General features: G+C 44.1%; 1 pseudogene; it reads right to left on the bottom strand.

The window, feature by feature from the left end:
* Nucleotides 1–18,906: 18,906 nt before the first annotated feature.
* On the bottom strand, nucleotides 18,907–19,860 carry LOC147693480 (olfactory receptor 52E5-like; annotated as a pseudogene).
* Between the last annotated feature and the right edge of the window lie 1,250 nt (nucleotides 19,861–21,110).

Raw genomic sequence — 21,110 nt, 5'->3', positions numbered from 1 at the left:
GTACACAGCACCGCTATCCGTCAGCGAGCTGAGCAAGGTAAAAAGCATAAAATCAAGGTTCGAATAGCGTGGGAGCGCGTGAGCAGCCTGCCACCGCTAGAATCTGTAGAAGTTGTCCATATTCTACATATTTCACTACTGCTATCTAATGTTAATACCTGACTCATTCTGCAAATGAATAAACAATGCCTGGCTTCTAATACTACTAAAACTTGAAAACAGAATAGGCTTTTAAAGAGTTATGTGGCACCAAAGACATGAAGTAACCAAATGTTTCTCCCACAATGATTCCCCAAATGCACACAGACTCACAGTGTGATTCTAGACAAGCAAGACTATTCCCTGGCCTTTAGCAGGAGAAACACATTAGTCTTTTTAAAAACAAAGGAACCACATGCAACCCCTCACACATTAATAACTCACCTTTCAAATTGATTAGTAGATTAAGAAGTATGTCAGTCACACATCAGGTTTTCTTATACAGAATGTCTGTAGTGCACTGCTCTTAGCAAAACCAAAAATGCAAACTTTCCCTCTCGTTCTGCTCACATATACATGTAAATATCAAATAACATTGCTTCCCACATTAATTCAAAAGCTAACACACATTTTTATTGGGTACACAGTTCAACCCTTTCCAAGTGACATAACTTTCAACCCTATCCCCAGTCTGCTCAATGCTTGTTACCATAGTAACAGCTCATGGAACACTCAACTGAACACACAGATCACAGGTTCAGCACACAATGTTGCACATCCAAACAGCAAGTGTGCTTGACTTTTCAAAATATCACTTATCCTATGTAATGTTCCTTTCAAACAGTTTTCATTAACCAAAAAGAAACATGCTTTTGGAACACTGAAACATGCACCCTATTTTTCAGTCTATAATGTTCTCAAACAGCCAACCATTTCTCTTTTTTTTTATTAAAACTGCATCTTATCCACCATTTCAGAAAAATCTTAGTTTTCAAACAGCCCATTAAACATACGGATACCTTCTGAGTGCATCCAGACCTCCCTTCAAGATACTTAGAGTGTGGATTGTGGGACACAGCTATATTTTCTGGAGCCAAAGGTATGCAGAAAACAGAGGTATTCACAAAGACCTAGCTTTGCCAAATGTAGATATTACATGGATTGTACAGAGAGGATTAAAGTGGCACCAATTGATGCCATTGGTTAAATCCTTTTTGCATCTCCAACACCCTGACCTCATAATTGTGCACGGTGGTGGCAATGACCTAGGCACTTTCACTGGGGTAGGTCTGGAAATGCTTATGAAGGACACCTGATGTAGAATTGATGTCACTTTTCCCCCAAACTGCCTTTGTCTATTCTAAAATATGCCAAAGACAGAAATGGAACTGGTCCAATCAATTTTGTCCACAGATTGAGAAAGCTAGGAAACATGTCAATAAAGCTGTGTCTGCTTATCTCAGAGATTATAGAATGGGGTCCACGACAATCTGCATTTTAATATGGACGGCATCTATAGGAGAGATGGTGTACATTTTACAGATGAGGGTAACAGAGTCTTCCTCAATAATTTTAGACTCTGCATCGGTACTTACTTGTAGGAACCAAAATCTCCCAATTAAAACAAGGGCTCTTTTTAGAGCCAACTAAGATCTAAACACATAAGCTTCATGTATATTTAAAGAATATTATATTTCTTATTTGCTTGGAGTCACGCACCCAGTGCGTTTTGTAGTCGTGCAGCCAACGTGTTCACACCAGCTGGCTGCGCTGGGAGTCGTGCACCCAACGCGTTACCACCAGGGAACCGCGCCACGCCACGCTGGGTGCGCGACTCCTAATTTTACTGTAAATTTGTTGTAGCACCTACCTCTAATTTCTTTTCTCCCCATCCACCGGGGCCTATATACAACATTGGGTACCATGGGGGGAGCCTCAATGCCCCCACGGTCGCGCCGGCTCCCAGCATACTTCAGGAGCCAGCATTGCTTTTCCACATGGGAGCAGCTAACATGCACCTCCTCGTGTGGAAAAGCAATCTGGTTTGCATTTTGAAAGAGAGAGCAGGTTTCCCTGCTCTCTCTTTCAAAATTCAAACCAAGTTTGCTATTGCAGGGCGGGAGCTCCCACCCTGCCAGAGCAAACAGCAGTTTCCCGGGGTGGGCACCCTGGGACATTGCGGGAGCCAGTCCTGGGGGGTGGTGGTCCCCAGGGCCCTCAAGGGCTCCAGGAGGGGGGTCGCACGGCCCCCTCCCACAATGTACAAAGCCCTGGGAGGTGGTGGTTCTCGGGGCTTGGGGGGCCTATGAGCCCCCCACCCATTTACTTGAAAGCCCCGGGGGTGGTGGTCCCCTGGTCTGGGTTGCCTTTGAGCCCCCCACCCATGTATTTTGCTGGGGGGCCTTTGAGCCCCCCACCCATTTATTTTGTAGCTCCGGGGGGTGGCAGTCCCTGGGGCTGGGTGGCCCCCCATTACATAAAAAAAATTGCCCCTAGGATTTGACCCCCCAGGGGCTAATTATTAAAGAAGCGTGCTCTGTTTTTTTGTTTTTTTTCACACACCCTGCACGCATTTTGCAGTTTTAAAAAATATATATTTTTTGGGGGGCCTGGGGTTCCTTATGGGACCCCGTAAGCAGGTCTATGGGGTCAGGGTGTTTCTACCCTGCCCCCTTTTTACGTTTTGCGCACTTTTGCACTGATTTCTTGTGCCTCAGTAAATGGTTACCAACACTTCCTGGTTTGGAGTGTTGACAGCCAGTTGACGGCCAATTAGCATGCAGCTCATGATTGGCAGGGTGCGCGCATCCAGCGTGGCCAAGGATATATATGTGATTTTACTTTTGACTTTCTCAGCAACTACTGAAAGGATTTACACCATTTAACAAAAAGGCACAAGTCTGATCCAAGGGCTACCTCTTTGCCAAATTTGGTGTAATTCCGTTCAGCAGTTCGGGCTGTAGCTGCGGCTAAAGGTTCCTACGGAAAATTGCATTGGGAAAACATGTTTTGGGACCCTCTTTTTTTTAGACCCCGCTTGACAAATCACCCCCAAACATTTGGGATAGGATTGGACCGAAGAGCCTCCTGACCATCCTTTTGAAGTACTCCAGATGGATTATATCCAGATGGACCGATGTCCTCGTAGTCGTATGTGCTCTTTCCCGATGGACAGAAGCATATCCAGTCCCCGATTACACTGCTGTAACCACTGCCAAACAGCTGGTACGTGAGTTTTTCCCGCGGTACGGTTTGCCCCGTGTTGTGTACTCTGATAATGGACAGCCATTCTCGTCCGAGCTCATGAAGCAGGTGTCACTCCTGTTAGGTTACCAGTGGAAGTTCCATTGTGTCCGACATCCTGAAGCCGCAGGTCTCGTTGAGAGATATAATCAGACCCTGAAAACACGCCTAGCCAAAATATGTGCCGAGAAAGGTGTAGATTGGATAGTTGCCTTGCCAGTTGCACTCTTTTACATGCGAATGGTAGCTCATTCTAGGACAGGGCTATCCCCGTGTGAGGTGGTCTTTGGAAGGCCTCCTAATATGTGGGGGACGCCTATGCCCCTAAAATCACAGATGTTGACAGTTCTATGCTGACGGATTACTTGGCTGCATTGATGTCTGCACTACAATCTTGTCGTTCACAGGTCGCGGCTGCCTTTCCGGACAACACCCAAGTAAAGCCACATGAAGTCCGCCCAGGAGACCTGATCCTCGTGAGGAACTTCGACCGGAAGAGTCCGCTGGAACCCAGATGTTGGTTTTGTTATCTACAAGGACTGCAGTTAAAGTGGAGGGGAGGAAAGGATGGCTGCATTCGAGCCATGTTAAAAAAATTCACGGACTATTGCCAGACTCTCCCTTTAAGGACTGCCCACTTCCAGAGACTGATTCTAAACTCCCCCTGCTCGAGAAAACTCCCCAAGAGGAGTATCGTACAAAGTTGAGGTCTAGTAAGTCAGACAGTTTAATTGTTTAAGTCCCCTCCTGGGTGAAGCGGTTAGACAGGTTCCTGACATGTATAAGATAGACCCCACTAGTGAGAGAGATAGACAGGAGATCAAGAAACAAAAATATTGTAAGAATCTCCGAAGTCATTGTGTTCTAACGTTACTTATTATGTTTTTTCTGAGTCTTACGATAATCTGCACAAGCTGGATGTTACATATGTTCTTTCCTATTGCACATTCTTTTTCTACTAATGACACTGCAGAGCACACGTTTAGTGAACTGCCCCCACATGAGCTTTCCTATCGTTTAGCGATGTGCAACAATACATTCATCCGTATGTTACACCATTCTCACCAGACCAACAATGCCACTAATTGCTGGATATGTGGCCGACTCCCTCCCTATCAGAACTACAAGGGAGCTCTGCCCCTCTTTCCTTATCCGTTTACACATAATGGTTCGTGTGGTGCATGGTTTACTTTAATGTCTTCCCTAGATAGTAAGTCCCAGGTTTCCCAAGGCAATTGGATATGGGGGAACCTGAATACAGTCATGAATAGAATATGTTTCCCAGACCAGGAAGGTCTTCCCCAAAGGACAGGGACCGATCTAGAAAATGAAGTGTATGGATTAGGTAATTTTACACTTAACCTCATGATCCTGAACGTGCAGTCTGAGACTAATTCGGACTTGCCGTCTATTACAGTTTTACCAGTAAAAGTTGAATTATGCGTCAGAAAGAATGGTTCAGTACATCTAGGACACAGTGATTGTGATAATGTTGTCGAATTCATTGATAAAGGCAAGTCTACTTTCAAAGCTTCCCGACATTCCTATTTCATTTGTGGTCAGACAGCATATATACGTTTACCTCCAGACTGGGATGGTACTTGTTTTATTGCATTCCTACTGCCACCTGTTTTTCTAGCCCCATCTGACTATCACAGGAATTCCCGCCTTATTCACGTTAGACAAAAGAGAGGTCTCCCAATAGTCGATCAGACTGAAACCACATGGGAACAATACACAGACTTCAATAAGGGATTCTTCCCTTATTTAGGCACTGTCTCCAATAGTAAACTTATACGCAAATTGACTAGAATCCTTGAAGCAGTAGTGAATGAAACTACTTCTGCCCTAGGTAACTTAACAGAAGAGCAGTCTGCTATGAGACTTGTTGTTCTTCAGAACCGCCTTGTCCTTGACGTCATCCTGGCCGATAGGGGCGGGGCTTGTAGAGTCATCGGATCCAGTTGTTGCGTGTTTATTCCAAATAACGCGCCATCCGTGTATAAGGCCATAACTCGGCTTCATGAAATAGCTCACCTGATACACCAGAATCCAGGCTCCTGGACTTGGTCCGGTTGGTTCTGGAGTGTAGTATCTGTCTGGGGATGGAAATTGTTGTCGTTCCTAGGAATAATATTGGTCATAATATTCAGTTGTTGTCTCTGTCTGCAATGTGGGCCAGCGATTTGCGGCTTGTGCGCCACAGCTTGTATTCCCCATCCAAGTACACGTTCCCGTTCCCAGATAAAGAAAGATGAACAAATGATGCTTTACGAACAGATAGATGGTCTCATGAATATAGATATATCCTAAAGGGTGTAGTAGGGTCCAAGGAGGGAATGAGGTAATAGAAATTTTCAGGTAGCCAATGTGTCCCCCACTCGCACCCTATCCCCATGCACCCATGTTCCATGTATGTCGTGTAACTCCTGTTCTGTACATGCTAGACAGACGCAAATACATTTGCGTCCATCCTTAACATGTAAGCTATCCAACCATACCAGGAAATCTTGTTAATTATGTTCCTAGGCATACGGTGCCACCGTCTTTACATGGTGCACTTCTGAAATTCGCACACGTTTTCTCCATGTTTCCTGGCCCAGTCGAGCTAGGCCCTTAAACGAGGCCTCTCTGCCTCATCTCTCCTGTCTCCGAAAGCTGTACACATCCCTGACCTCTGCCTTACTTCCTGCCAGCGCAGCGGTGCCCGGCTCAGCCTGGACTGCCTGCCAAATTCATGTTTTGCCTTCAAATTATCAGTTCATCCTCCTCGAAAACACATTCCAGTCTAGTGAAATAGTTAAACATATTCCCGGCTGCAGAGCAAAGGGCCCGGCCTCTTCTGTCCTCCTTGCAAGTGATTTACTGGCTCCGTTACCATGGTAGGCCCATGGCTCCGCACGTTGCACCCAGACACGTATGCACGCACTAGCTTTCAGTATGGGATGGCCCCTGCCCGAGAGACTTTTACTTCAGACACTACATCCTCCAAACATAAGATACTAGATATGTTATAGGTACAGGTTGCCCTGACACTCCAGACACCAGTCTCCTCCACTAGTGCTAAAGTCTAAGCCCCCAGTTTCACGTCATGCTAGTTGCGCGCGCATCCGGATTAAGGGTTTCTGCTGATTCTGCAACTTTTCTCTATGCATCCACCCACATGTGACGATTCTTGTGACGTTTCTCTGATATGTACAGTGCACGCCCATGTGTACGCCTCTTTTTCACGCCTCCTCTTACGCACATGTGTTCTTATCTCGCTCTTTTCACCTGTTACGCCTACTGTATTGGATTTAATTGTAAGGTTTTACTATATATAATGTGTAATGTTAATAAAACATTGACTGTCCCTTCCCGAACCTTAGTGGTGACGGAACATGATATCCATCCTCGAGGATCATTGTCCATTAAAGCCCATATGACTCAGATACCACGGACTCTGCCTCTCATTTGAATGAGCTGTCTTGTAATGGTAATTATACGGAAAAATGTCCAGGTAAATTTATTTACCACACATTGGTTAAATCCTTTTTGCATCTCCAACACCCTGACCTCATAATTGTGCACGGTGGTGGCAATGACCTAGGCACTTTCACTGGGGTAGGTCTGGAAATGCTTATGAAGGACACCTGATGGAGAATTGATGTCACTTTTCCCCCAAACTGCCTTTGTCTATTCTAAAATATGCCAAAGACAGAAATGGAACTGGTCCAATCAATTTTGTCCACAGATTGAGAAAGCTAGGAAACATGTCAATAAAGCTGTGTCTGCTTATCGCAGAGATTATAGAATGGGGTCCACGACAATCTGCATTTTAATATGGACGGCATCTGTAAGAGAGATGGTGTACATTTTACATTTGAGGGTAACAGAGTCTTCCTCAATAATTTTAGACTCTGCATCGGTACTTACTTGTAGGTACCAAAATCTCCCAATTAAAACAAGGGCTCTTTTTAGAGCCAACTAAGATCTAAACACATAAGCTTCATGTATATTTAAAGAATATTATATTTCTCATTTGCTTGGAGTCACGCACCCAGTGCGTTTTGGAGTCGTGCAGCCAACGCGTTCACACCAGCTGGCTGCGCTGGGAGTCGTGCACCCAACGCGTTACCACCGGGGAACCGCGCCACGCCACGCTGGGTGCGCGACTCCTAATTTTACTGTAAATTTTTTGTAGCACCTACCTCTAATTTCTTTTCTCCCCATCCATCGGGGCCTATATACAATGTTGGGTACCATGGGGGGAGCCTCAATGCCCCCACGGTCCCGCCGGCTCCCCGCATACTTCAGGAGCCAACATTGCTTTTCCACATGGGAGCAGCTAACATGCACCTCCCCGTGTGGAAAAGCAATCTGGTTTGCATTTTGAAAGAGAGAGCAGGTTTCCCTGCTCTCTCTTTCAAAATTCAAACCAAGTTTGCTATTGCAGGGCGGGAGCTCCCACACTGCCAGAGCAAACAGCAGTTTCCCGGGGTGGGCACCCTGGGACACTGCGGGAGCCAGTCCTGGGGGGTGGTGGTCCCCAGGGCCCTCAAGGGCTCCAGGAGGGGGGTCGCACGGCCCCCTCCCACAATGTACAAAGCCCTGGGAGGTGGTGGTTCCCTGGTCTGGGTTGCCTTTGAGCCCCCCACCCATGTATTTTGCTGGGGGGCCTTTGAGCCCCCCACCCATTTATTTTGTAGCTCCGGGGGGTGGCAGTCCCTGGGGCTGGGGGACCCCAATACATAAAAAAAATTGCCCCTGGGATTTGGCCCCCGAGGGGCTAAATATTAAAGAAGCGTGCTCTGTTTTTTTGTTTTTTTTCACACAGGATCCGCGCACCCTGCACACATTTTGCAGTTTTAAAAAATATATATATTTTTTGGGGCCTGGGGTTCCTTATGGGACCCCGTAAGCAGGTCTATGGGGTCAGGGTGTTTCTACCCTGCCCCCTTTTTACGTTTTGCGCACTTTTGCATTGATTTCTTGTGCCTCAGTAAATGGTTACCAACACTACCTGGTTTGGAGTGTTGACAGCCAGTTGACGGCCAATTAGCATGCAGCTCATGATTGGCAGGGTGCGCGCATCCAGCGCGGCCAAGGATATATATGTGATTTTACTTTTGACTTTCTCAGCAACTACTGAAAGGATTTACACCATTTAACAAAAAGGCACAAGTCTGATCCAAGGGCTACCTCTTTGCCAAATTTGGTGTAATTCCGTTCAGCAGTTCGGGCTGTAGCTGCGGCTAAAGGTTCCTACGGAAAATTGCATGGGGAAAACATGTTTTGGGACCCTCTTTTTTTTAGCCCCCGCTTGACAAATCACCCCCAAACATTTGGGATAGGATTGGACCGAAGAGCCCCACAAGTTTTGAAAAATTCACGAAGATTCGTCAACCTGCGCCAATGTTATTGCAAATAGAATGTTGCGGATTTCCTATGGAAAATAGATCCTAACTATAACTACCTACCTTAAAAAACCTTAGAAAGTCACTTAAAAAAACACAGGTTTAAGGGACATTATAGTTAGTTGGACATTTCAGGCATACAAAACCAGAGAAATCCAGCGGTTATAGTTAGATAAGCTAACTATACCTAGCACCCCCGCAATGCACTGCTGATGACGTCACATATTACATCATTCATGACACGGTCAGTAACGTCACTGATGACATCTCAAATTACATCACTGATTACATCATCTAGTGACTGGGTGTTTCTGTAAAGTTAAACATGCTTCATATACCTATATATATTTATAGCATTACAAAGTCTCCACTTAGGAAACAAGGCTGCGCACTCAGGCTCAATTGTGTCAATTCTTTTATTCAAGTTCCAGGAGAACGAGGAAGGCTAACACACGTGTTCCGCCACCCTGGCCTTCATCAGTGTTAGTTAATTCAGTGAATTTTAACCTTTAAATAACAAGTTACTTCATTTGTCAGTAAGTGATTTACATAAACACAAACAAAGAAATTTCCCAATATAGTTTCTTTGCTTGCATTTTCGTGGCGGACATCTTAACCTGATATAGCTTATTGGTCCTGGTGCAAACATATTGCCTGTTATACCACAGCTAAACATGTAAACCACTGTTCTTTGGCATGAAAATTCATTATTACATTAATTAATTGCTATAAATTAAATACATACCTTAAGTAAATCATTAGAATTAACTGTTCCATTTTCTTGATTGAAAATACCGAATCGTTGTTCCAAAACTGAGCCCTCAAATGTGTTTTAAATCTCAACAGTGGCACTAAAGTGCCTAATCAATGGATCGCCAGTAGGTAGGTATAGTTAGGACCTAGTTTCCATAGGAAAAGTGTTTTTTCTTTTCCCCATAACTTTGGTGCCGGTTGACAAATCTTCCCGAAATTTGCAAACCTAGTGGGGCGCTCCGTCAGCTCCTGTCTTGAAAGTTTTGGGGTGATTCACCAAGCGGGGGCCAAGAAAAAAGCGGGGTCACAAAATGTGTTTTCCAGAAGTAATTTTCCATAGGAAACTTTAGACACAACTGCAGACCGACCTGCTGAATGGAATTACACCAAATTTGGCAAAAAGGTAGAGCTTGGTTCAGAAAGTGATTTTTTTATTGTGTAACTCCGTTCAGTAGTTCCTGGAAATTTGAAAAAGAAAAAATGTGAATATTTAGGGACGTGGTGGAGTCGCGACCCCTCCTGAGCAAGAGCTTCACTCTGATTGACTGCCAACATTCCAACCCAGGAAGTGTTGTCAGCCATCTTGTGACTCGGTAGAACCAAGTCACAAGAATCAGAAAAAAACATGAAAAACAAGTAAAGGGGGCAGGGTAGAAACACTCTGACCCCCTAGGCCTGATCAGGGGGCCCCACAAGGACCCCCAGGGCCCAAAAAAGACTTATTTAAAAAAAATAAAAACGCCAGAATTTGGTTAAGAAGCAGCTTGGTGCTTAGTGGCTGCCAAAAGCTTGCTCGGTCGATTCAGACTTATGGATGTCTCAATATAACCTGATCAGCAGCGCCTCATAATTTCCCATCTCGTGTTGTAGTTGTTACAAGAACGTAAATGCTATGTGCAGTGCAAACCAGAGACCGTCGCCTTGTCTAGAAGTTAAAGCATTTCCCATCTCAGCGGTGTCCATGGATATTCTGAAATATTCACATGTATTGCATTTGAAGGAATACGCAAATTGTTTTGTGTTACTTCCACTGTTGCCACCAAGGGGAATTCTGGGGTAAATGTATTATGTACATGAAGCACTAGTCCTTCCGTGGTCTGCTGTGCAGTTCCGGAAATCGCTACTCCTCTTGTGTCCCTTGTGCCCTAACACTCCCTACCCACTTCTAAGGAGGAGCGCATGGCCACTGCTGTTCGCGGTTGATCTGCTGCACAGGTCCCGGCCCTTTCTCCCGTCACTGTGCTACTTCTACAAATGTTTGGCTAGCAACCAGAACTCGTGTGAAATATACACCAAATTCCTTTGAAAATCTAAACAAACTCAGGCATGCAAACGCATAACATAATACAGGAGGTTCACATAGTGAGAAACAAAATACGCTAAGCCGGCAGCGCAGAACAATGTTGGCTGCAGCGCCAGTCATGAGCACGAGAATGGCACTCAAGGCTCGGATGAAGCAAGATCCTATGTTTGAAAAGTTGCGGGAGGGGCTCACACAGCAGTAAGCGCACAGTGCAGGCAGCTGCAGTGCAGGGCTTAGCTGGCATGCTGTGGAACCCATGGCTAAATGTTAACACATGCAGCCGAGGATCAGAAAGGTTAATCAGATACACGCTGCTGGCTCTCTGCCTAGTGAGAACATTGGGGCCACAAACACCATGTTTCACCTATTAAACTTTGACCAGTTTTCAAACTCAATGTGCGTGCACATAATACAACTGTGGCGCCCCCCCTCATGAAGCATGAAAGTGTTATGGTTTATGTCCGGCGTCAGATGGTTCCCATCTTGTTGCATGCAAGGATGGAGGTAATACGGTGGCAACTATCCCAGCTGGTGGCTTGTTTTGATGTTCATGCTCGACTTAGCACCTACCTACGAGGTTCATTTTGAATGTTGTAAAAATAATGGTTCAAAGAGGAGCATCTTCAATGGGAGAGAGAGGTGAAGTGTTCGCATTCACCCTGGGATCACTAAACTCTGCTGAACAAAGCAGATAAGGTACGTGGATTAGGGTGGATGCACGCTGGTGCATGGGCCACGGTCTAGTCCCCCTCATGGGACAGTACAGCTCCACTCTTCATCCTCCAAAGTCAAAATATTTTGCTGTAGAGAGCAATTCAGTTAAGATTGTCAGCTGCGCATGTCAATATCGGTACAGAATGAACAGTTGCACTCTTTTTTTTTCAGTTCTGTGACCATGCGCGGCCCTCTTCCCCTGTTTTAATATTTTTAAAAATAAAAAATGGGTCAGGCCCTGGGGGATGGGGGCCACAAACATTGTAAAAAAAGTGGGGCCACACAGCCCCCTTCTACAATTAATATTATTTTTTTTAAAGCCTGCATCACGATAGAGGCCCCCCTCCCTGCAGCACTAAGCAAACGAGCCCACTGGCGCGTTGTAAATTGTGGAATTAATTCCCCTTCAATCCTGAGGGTCCCTGGGGGCCAACTAGACTACCAGATACCTTCAATTGTGCCACAGAAATATGTTGCAGAGAGGTGGTCTGAGGCCACGCTCCTTTTTACACCACTCTGCAACGCAGCTCTGTGGCACTTACTGGAGGTACTTGGTGGGCTAGTTGGCCCCAGGGACCCTTAGTATTCAAGGGGACTTAATCCCCCAACTTTGAATGCGCCAGGAGGCATGTTTGCGGAGTGGTAAAGAAAGGGGGCGTGGCCTGTGTCCACCTCTCTGCAATTGCGCTCTGTGGCTCGTTCTTTGTTGGGAAATTTAGTCCCCTTGAATGCTGATGGTCCATGGGGGCCAACTAGCCCACCAGGTACCTCCAGTAAGTGCCAGAGAGCTTTGTTGTAGAGAGGAGGTCTAAGGCCATGCCCCTTTGTACACCACTCTGCATCACAGGTCTGTGGCACTTACTGGAGGTACCCAGTGAGCTAGTTGGCCCAGAGGGACCCCGAGGATTCCAGGCGACTTAATTTCCTAACTTATAATGCACAAGGGGGTGCATTTGCACAGTGGTGCAGGGAGGGGGTGGGGCCTGATATGACAAGTGTACAAAGATGCCCCCTAGGGCGTTTTAAATTGGGGAATTAAGTGCCCTTGAATCCTGAGGGTTCCTGGGGCCAACTAGCCCACCAGGTACCTCCAGTAAGCGTCGCAGAGTTGCATTGCAGAGTGGTGTAAAAAGGTGTGTGCCCTTAACCACTTCTCTGCAAAGCTGCTCTGTGGCACATATTGGAGGTACCTGGTGGGCTAGTTGGCCCCCAGGGACCCTCAGTATTCAAGGGGAATTAATTCCCCAACTAACAATGTGCCAGGGGGCACGTTTGCAGACTGGTGGAGAAAAGGGGCATGGCCTTTGTCTACCTCTCACCAATCCCACTGCCTTTGGCTTACTGGAGGCAAAAGGTAGACTAGGTGGCCCTTGAAGACCCCCAGCAGTGAAGGAAACTTCAATCCCCATCCAAGAGCGGGCCAGGAAGCACATTTGTAGAGTGGTGGGCAAAGTGGGCGTGGCCTGGTATGAGTACTAACCAATTCTGCTGTGTGGGACTGACTGGAGGTAATAGATGGGGAAGTTGGCCACCAAGGACGTCTTTGGGGTCCAACCTGGCCCCCTTACTCCACCGCTCTGCAAACGCACCTCGTGGCAGACTACGGGAGGGGGGATAAAGTCCAATTTAGTCCTGAGAGACTTTGGGGGCTAAGAATCCCTCCAGGTACCTCCTGTAAATCCTACACAGCACTGGTCGGAGAGCCCAGCAACATTTTCTCCACCACTCTGCAAATGTGACTACTACTCAAAGAAGCATCTCTCTGCATCTCTGATTTAGAGGTAGTTTTCATCCCTCTGCCCTATTATGTACTAGGGCCTTACAGAGGAAGTCATGCTAATCACAGGGTTACTCCTACACATAGTGTTCCCTAGTGTATGTAGATGTGTTCACTGTATTCTAAGTGTATTTTAGCATAGCACTGGCTCTAGGCCTGGTTAGTCAGAGTCAATTATCACCAGTACCCGTCAGAAAAAAGTTGGGGGTTCAGGATGATTTTTCAGCAAGGCCTCTTTCTGCTACTCTGTTGGTTCTTTCTTCACATGTCTTGCTTCTTCCTGCACTTTTCTTCGTCTTTGTGGACTTCTGTTGCTTCTTTCTGCATTTCATTTGCTTCTTTCTGTGTGTTTGTTCCTCTTTTTTCACATGTCCTACCTCTGTTAGCATTTAAAAAACCTTTGAAATTCACTTAAAAAACCATAGGTATTAGGCATGTTATAGTTAAAAATTAGCATTTTAAAAAACTTTGAAATGCAGTGAAAGAAACATACGTTTCAGGCACTTTATAGTTAGAAATTAGCATTTAAAAAACCTTAGAAATTCACTGAAAAAACCATAGGTTTCAGGAAAGTTATAGTTAGTTGGACATTTCGCTTGGTAAAACAATAGAATTTCCCCCATTATAGTTAGTTCAGCAGACTATAACTCACGCCCCCGCAATGCTCTGCTGATGACGTCATATATCACATCACTCATGACATGGTCAGTGACATCACTGATAACATCTCAAATGACATCTCTCATGACATCACCGATGACATTATCCATGTGATAATTTGATGCATCTTCTCAAACACTAATTTAATCTTTGGTACACCCACTCTAAATTACAGACTGCCATTCTCAAAACCGATTCTTAGGTCTACACACACATCCACTCACTCACCCATATAGTTACTCCTACTTATTGTCACTCAGTACAGGACTATCATGCACTTATACACCTATATAGACACTCATCCATAGAGTTACTAACTCACCTAGTCAGTTATGCAAACAAGTAATCACATTCCCATTTACTCACCTATACAGTTATACACACACCATCTCTATTACTCATACATATACTAGCACATTCTTAGGCTCTTATACAATTATTGATACAAGCACAAACTCATCCATACAGATACTTTCACAATCACACACTCTCACTTATAGTCATTTATATATATACCAACACACACATATACTGCCTTTCACATATGCAGTTACTCACACATGTACCACTGAGACATCCATTCACTCACCAACACACCCATACACACATGTGGTAATAAGGCTGTGTTTGTGGCCTGAGACAAGTCAAGAGACACATGTTTAGAATTCTGATGCTTTATTCAAAACATTAGTCTTGATAATGAAATCAATATGATTGTGAAGAAATAGTGTTACTGTCCCCATTGATTTTAAAGAAAATGCAATGTCCTATATAACATATGACTGACTTAATTATTGTGTTATTGTGGCAAGACCCAATCAAAGCTATTATGACTGTTTTACTGCTAATAACACCCTCTTATATTGTGATGTTGCATCTAGTATAGGTGGGATATGTTGTGGTTATAGTGTTCAGGACCCACTAGGGATGTAATGTGAGGGCGTCAATAAGGTATTTCATTATACCTGAATGTATAAATCTATGCTTAAGTATGTAGTATTTAGCAGTGTGTATAATAAATCAATTATTCTTTTCAAAAGAGGAAGTACTGACTGGGCAATTATTTAGTAGGTGCGGATGCCTACCAGGAAGCTGGTGTTAATTGTAAAGTTCATTTTGGGTTTGCTGGTGACTTATCTTGACTAGGATTGTAGTTGCTGCTCGCCATTGCTCACAACCCATTAAACTATGTTCTATCAATGCCTGTAAAGGCCCCCCTCCCTGCAGCACTAAGCAAACAAGCCCACTGGCGCGTTGTAAATTGTGGAATTAATTCCCCTTCAATCCTGAGGGTCCCTGGGTACCAAATAGCCCACCAGGTACCTTCAGTTTGTGCCAGAGTGCTGCTTTGCAGGGAGGTGGTCTTAGGCCATGCCCCTTTTTACACCACTCTGCAACTCAGCTCTATGGGCTTACTGGAGGTACCTGGTGGGCTAGTTGGCCCCCAGGGACCCTTAGAATTCAAGGGGACTTAATCCCCCAATTTACAACACGCCAGGGGGCATGTTTACACAGTGGTGCAGGGAGGGCAGGGCCTGATATGGCAAGTGTGCAAATGGGCTCCCTGGTGCGTTGTAACTTGGGGGATTAGGTTCCCTTCAATCCTGAGGGTCCCTGGGGGCCAACTAGACTACCAGGTACCTTCAGTTTGTGCCACAGAAATATGTTGCAGAGAGGTGGTCTGAGGCCACGCTCCTTTTTACACCACTCTGCAACGCAGCTCTGTGGCACTTACTGGAGGTACCTGGTGGGCTAGTTGGCCCCAGGGACCCTTAGTATTCGAGGGGACTTAATCCCCCAACTTTGAATGCGCCAGGAGGCATGTTTGCAGAGTGGTAAAGAAAGGGGGCGTGGCCTGTGTCCACCTCTCTGCAATTGTGCTCTGTGGCTCGTTCTTTGTTGAGAAATTTAGTCCCCTTGAATGCTGATGGTCCATGGGGGCCAACTAGCCCACCAGGTACCTCCAGTAAGTGCCAGAGAGCTTCGTTGTAGAGAGGAGGTCTAAGGCCATGCCCCTTTGTACACCACTCTGCATCCCAGGTCTGTGGCACTTACTGGAGGTACCCAGTGAGCTAGTTGGCCCAGAGGGACCCCGAGGATTCCAGGCGACTTAATTTCCTAACTTATAATGCACAAGGGGGTGCATTTGCACAGTGGTGCTGGGAGGGGGTCGGGCCTGATATGACAAGTGTGCAAAGATGCCCCCTAGGGAGTTTTAAATTGGGGAATTAAGTGCCCTTGAATCCTGAGGGTTCTTGGGGCCAACTAGCCCACCAGGTACCTCCAGTAAGCGTCGCAGAGTTACATTGCAGAGTGGTGTAAAAAGGTGTGTGCCCTCAACCACTTCTCTGCAAAGCTGCTCTGTGGCACATATTGGAGGTACCTTGTGGGCTAGTTGGCCCCCAGGGACCCTCAGTATTCAAGGGGAATTAATTCCCCAACTAACAATGTGCCAGGGGGCACGTTTGCAGACTGGTGGAGAAAAGGGGCATGGCCTTTGTCTACCTCTCACCAATCCCACTGCCTTTGGCTTACTGGAGGCAAAAGGTAGACTAGGTGGCCCTTGAAGACCCCCAGCAGTGAAGGAAACTTCAATCCCCATCCAAGAGCGGGCCAGGAAGCACATTTGTAGAGTGGTGGGCAAAGTGGGCGTGACCTGGTATGAGTACTAACCAATTCTGCTGTGTCGGACTGACTGGAGGTAATAGATGGGGAAGTTGGCCACCAAGGACGTCTTTGGGGTCCAACCTGGCCCCCTTACTCCACCGCTCTGCAAACGCACCTCGTGGCAGACTACAGGAGGGGGGATAAAGTCCAATTTAGTCCTGAGAGACTTTGGGGGCTAAGAATCCCTCCAGGTACCGCCTGTAACTCCTACACAGCACTGGTCAGAGAGCCCAGCACCATTTTCTCCACCACTCTGCAAATGTGACTACTACTCAAAGAAGCATCTCTCTGCATCTCTGATTTAGAGGTAGTTTTCATCCCTCTGCCCTATTATGTACTAGGGCCTTACAGAGGAAGTCATGCTAATCACAGGGTTACTCCTACACATAGTGTTCCCTAGTGTATGTAGATGTGTTCACTGTATTCTAAGTGTATTTTAGCATAGCACTGGCTCTAGGCCTGGTTAGTCAGAGTCAATTATCACCAGTACCCGTCAGAAAAAAGTTGGGGGTTCAGGATGATTTTTCAGCAAGGCCTCTTTCTGCTACTCTGTTGGTTCTTTCTGCACATGTCTTGCTTCTTCCTGCACTTTTCTTAGTCTTTGTGGACTTCTGTTGCTTCTTTCTGCATTTCTTTTGCTTCTTTCTGTGTGTCTGTTCCTCTTTTTTCACATGTCCTACCTCTGTTAGCATTTAAAAAACCTTTGAAATTCACTTAAAAAACCATAGGTATTAGGCATGTTATAGTTAGAAATTAGCATTTTAAAAAACTTTGAAATGCAGTGAAAGAAACACAAGTTTCAGGCACTTTATAGTTAGAAATTAGCATTTAAAAAACCTTAGAAATTCACTGAAAAAAACATAGGTTTTAGGAAAGTTATAGTTAGTTGGACATTTCGCTTGGTAAAACAATAGAATTTCTCTCATTATAGTTAGTTCAGCAGACTATAACTCGCGCCCCCGCAATGCTCTGCTGATGACGTCATATATTACATCACTCATGACATGGTCAGTGACATCACTGATAACATCTCAAATGACATCACTCATGACATCACCGATGACATTATCCATGTGATAATTTGATGCATCTTCTCAAACACTAATTTAACCTTTGGTACACCCACTCTAAATTACAGACTGCCATTCTCAAAACCATAGACACTCCACCACCAATAACTACATACCCAATCACTGATTCTTAGGTCTACACACACATCCACTCACTCACCCATATAGTTACTCCTACTTATGGTCACTCAGTACAGGACTAGCATGCACTCACACACCTATATAGACACTCATCCATAGAGCTACTAACACACCTGGTCAGTTATGCAAACAAGTAATCACATTCCCATTTACTCACCTATACAGTTATACACACACCACCCCCCTTACTCATACATATACTAGCACATTCTTAGGCTCTTATACAATCATTGATACAAGCACAAACTCATCCATACATCCACTTTCACAATCACACACTCTCACTTATAGTCATTTATATATATACCAACACACACATATACTGCCTTTCACATATGCAGTTACTCACACATGTACCACTGAGACATCCATTCACTCACCAACACACCCATACACACGTGTGGTAATAAGGCTGTGTTTGTGGCCTGAGAAAAGTCAAGAGACACATGTTTAGAATTCTGATGCTTTATTCAAAACATTAGTCTTGATAATGAAATCAATATGATTGTGAAGAAATAGTGTTACTGTCCCCATTGATTTTAAAGAAAATGCAATGTCCAATATAACATATGACTGACTTAATTATTGTGTTATTGTGGCAAGACCCAATCAAAGCTATTATGACTGTCTTACTGCTAATAACACCCTCTTATATTGTGATGTTGCATCTAGTATAGGTGGGATATGTTGTGGTTATAGTGTTCAGGACCCACTAGGGATGTAATGTGAGGGCGTCAATAAGGTATTTCATTATGTATAAATGAATAAATCTATGCTTAAGTATGTAGTATTTAGCAGTGTGTATAATAAATCAATTATTCTTTTCAAAAGAGGAAGTACTGACTGGGCAATTATTTAGTAGGTGCGGATGCCTACCAGGAAGCTGGTGTTAATTGTAAAGTTCTACAATGGGATTCTTATTCCTAGTGAAAAAATACAATTGAAAACGTATTACTTGTGTGGGATTCATATACCTTGCAGCTGATCACCTGATCACCTGACACCTTGCAGACTGCATGTCCTTTCCACATCTGTTTACTCAGCCTAACCATCTTTTATAAATACTGAAATATATACACAAACCACCACATTCTTACCACCCCTCCATTATCTATGTTTTCATCTAATATTATCTCAATACATTTTATTACAGATTTGTATCCTGTGGTTTTATTGAGTTTCTAATGTGCACAGGTTACTCAGTTAACATGAACATAATGAGGCTTTCCCAGAATTGAATATATTCAGCACTGTACTCCTGATCTTTTGTGTTCTTGCAGCATAAACTAAAGGATTCACTGCAGGTGGGATGAGATAGTATAGGTCTGCCAGGATTATCTGAATATAGTACACAACACTATGCTTAAACCTTTGCATGATGATAAAGCAAAGTGTAGTTGAATAGAACATAATTATCACACATACATGGGGCATGCAGGTGTTGATGGCCTTCCAACGTGCTCTTCGGGAGGAAAGACGTGAGGCTGTCAGCAGAATCATGAAATAGGAGAAAATAATGAATGCAGCATCTGGAATACCCACCAGGAGGGCAGCAGTAAAGCCATAGATGTAGTTGACTGTGATGTCTGAGCAGGCCAGTTTTGCAACAGACATGTGCTCACAGTATGTATGGGCAATTATGTTATGTTTACAGTAGTGTAACCTTTTGACAAGATAGGGTAGAGGGGCAAACACCATACCACATTTTAAAAGAAATATCAACCCCAGAATGGATGTTCGCAGATTAGTCAAGATTGTTGAATACCTGAGTGGATAGCAGATAGCAATGTAGCGGTCCAAGGCCATCAGCATAAGAACCTCTGATTCAAAAGCAGTGAACACATGAGCAATATACATCTGGATCAGGCAGGAATTGAAATAAATCTCCCCTGCCCTCATCCAAAAGATGCCTACTGCTTTTGGCAGTGTAGTGTTTATCAGTACCAAATCAGTTCCTGCTAACATTGAAAGGAAAATGTACATTGGACTGTGGAGGCTTTCTTGGGTTTTTATAATGACCAGAATGAGTATATTTGAGACAAATGCAGCTATGTAAATAATTCAGAAAGGAATGGAAATCCAAAGGTGTGCGTATTCCAGCCCTGGAATGCCCATCAGAATAAATGCAGAAATATGGAATTTACTGGTGTTCATTAGAGTCACAGGTGCAGCCAAAGTCATGGCAAACTTCATGAAATTGCATCCATGTCCTGCATACAAAATAACATTATTAGTTTTCTGTCATATCAAGTCAAAATTGAACTAGAACGTGCTACAACATAATATGTTGAACTTTACAAATCTCAAAGAAAGAGATCCTCTGTTTAGTAGTATCTTTAAAGTCTGTTTATTTCATCCCCTGTGACTGACTCCTTTTGCAGAATACATCTTCTGAACGTCATCTGTGATGTGATACTTGGTAGATATTAAAATGTTTATCCAAAGTAAAGTATTAAAGGGTGTTCAATTTCAGATTAATTGTAACTTTGATATTTGATCTATTGACTCGCTTTTCTATTCATTATAGGAGGAATAAACCATTATTCAAAACTAAATTAAAAAAAGTATCAAGTGTTACCCAGAATCCCAGTCTACCAAAAGACAATTCTGGATAATGGAGATGACAGAATTGTAAAATGTGGATTTCCTATCTGTTAGAAAAAGAAAGTCTTGATTCTTATTGAGACATTGAGGTATTATACTTCTAACGCTTATGTTTCTTGAACTACAGTTGAATAGAAGTAAAAGGACCTACACCACATTATTTAATAACGAGCAATCACAGTCCAGATGTACAGAAAACAGACTTTATTTCAATGAATTAAGCCAATTTCCAAACTCACATCTAGGAAAGTCATCATTTTGGTTTATCAAATGAAAAGATCGCTGGAAGTGTAATGTTCAGACTGGTCTAGAGAGAACCTCCATCTAATTTGTGTCTTCAATAGTTGAAGAGATGGAGCATTGCTATTTTCCAAACTTGGACAGTAGTAAATGATTGCTTGCCACAGGACCTTCACAGGAAGTGATAGAACATAGTTTAATGGGTTGTGAGCCCTGGTCAGCAGCAACTACAATTCTAGTCAAGATCAGTCACCAGCAAACCCCAAATTAACCTGTGCTCATCCTCTGGCACTTTGGCACAGACCAGTCAGGCTTAACTTTAAGGCAATGTGTAAAGGATTAGTCACACAGTAAAACAGTGAAAATACCACACACAAAAGATCCCACACCAGGTTGGAGAAATAGATAAGAATACAGTAAATTGTGACTAAAATGACATAAATCGAATTAGTAGAATCATAAATATTGAATTTTAAGGTTTATAGTGAAAATAGCACCTAAAAGCACAACATGCTATTGGGAACATCAGGTCGCACCGGACCAGCACAAAGACACATGTTCAG

This window comes from Lissotriton vulgaris, chromosome 8 (genome assembly GCF_964263255.1).
Source record: "Lissotriton vulgaris chromosome 8, aLisVul1.2, whole genome shotgun sequence".
Lineage (NCBI taxonomy): Eukaryota > Metazoa > Chordata > Amphibia > Caudata > Salamandridae > Lissotriton > Lissotriton vulgaris.
Note: the sequence above shows the minus strand (reverse complement) of the source record. Positions and strands in the feature narration are given on the sequence as shown.